Source organism: Carassius auratus, chromosome 16 (genome assembly GCF_003368295.1).
Source record: "Carassius auratus strain Wakin chromosome 16, ASM336829v1, whole genome shotgun sequence".
Classification (NCBI taxonomy): Eukaryota; Metazoa; Chordata; class Actinopteri; order Cypriniformes; family Cyprinidae; genus Carassius; species Carassius auratus.
In genome coordinates this window covers 17,559,360-17,560,381 of record NC_039258.1, presented here as the reverse complement: position 1 = coordinate 17,560,381, position 1,022 = coordinate 17,559,360, and the positions used below count along the sequence as shown (strand labels likewise).

The window sequence follows — 1,022 nt, the reverse complement described above, 5'->3', positions numbered from 1 at the left end:
AAATTTATCTTCATTTTGACCATGAGTGTATGCAGAGGATGCCAGAACATAAAATATGCTTCCCAGTTGTAAGTGCCTGTGCCAGAAAAATTACATTTCCCACAGTACACATGGGTGACTACAGTTCTTTTAATTCAGTCATGTTGCAAGCCATTCAATTTGACAATGGTTTTAACTAAATTGAAAATGCTACTAAATGTATGGAATTGTACATGTTCAGGAAAAAAACTTTTATTCATTGGTAAATGTTCTTATGGTTTTGAAATTTACTGTGTATGTGTAGAGAACACAACGTGTTACATATTGTAAAATTTTATATCTTAATGCATGTGTTAAGAGAACACAAGTTGTTATACAAGCCTTTTTCTGCTTTAAATATAGCCAATACAGAAAATAAAACAAGCATGCAATGTCAATTTAAGTTTGTTTTTTATCGAATTGGATGTTAATTTGCTTGTAAATGGATCATTTGGTCACTAGTCATTTCAATGATTGATTTAGTGTCAATTAAGAATGAAGCAGCACAAAATATAAAACTTCTAAATAATGGTCTCTTCCATAGTTTTGAGAGTGTGAGGCTGGGTTAAAAAAAAGTTTGAATTTGGGCCTTAAGGCATTCGACTGGAGGAACTACAATTCCTGTCCACGGCTGGTCAGAGATACTGTCTGTGTCCCAGTCAGAGTCGCCGTCTTGTGCAATCTGTTAAAAGTTGGTAATAGTTTATGGACATTGGGGCAATATCTTGCATGAAAACTTTACATACATTAAAAGACACAAATTCTTAAAATACCTCAGATAGGACTGGAGGAGTGATAGGGTTTTGCAGAAGTCCAATTTCCCACAACTGGTCTGGGCTTCAATTACTCTCTGGTTATTCCACCCACTATTAAAGGAGTCAAGGCTGGCCTGGAGACGAGGCAGGAACACAAACTGACAACAAAAGAGGTGCAAAAAGCCTCTACAGGCCCATCTCCATCAAAAAATTTGATTATGGTGTTCAGTGAAAGCTCTCCACACATAA

At 36.0% G+C, this 1,022-nt stretch overlaps 1 long non-coding RNA gene across 1 annotated transcript; it reads right to left on the bottom strand.

Annotated features, from left to right (window-relative positions):
• Nucleotides 1-442: 442 nt before the first annotated feature.
• Nucleotides 443-1,022, bottom strand: LOC113116842 (uncharacterized). The gene is made up of 2 exons (XR_003294081.1): nt 792-1,022; nt 443-700 (listed from the first exon to the last, which is right to left on the bottom strand). It is a non-coding gene; the product is annotated as an uncharacterized LOC113116842 (long non-coding RNA).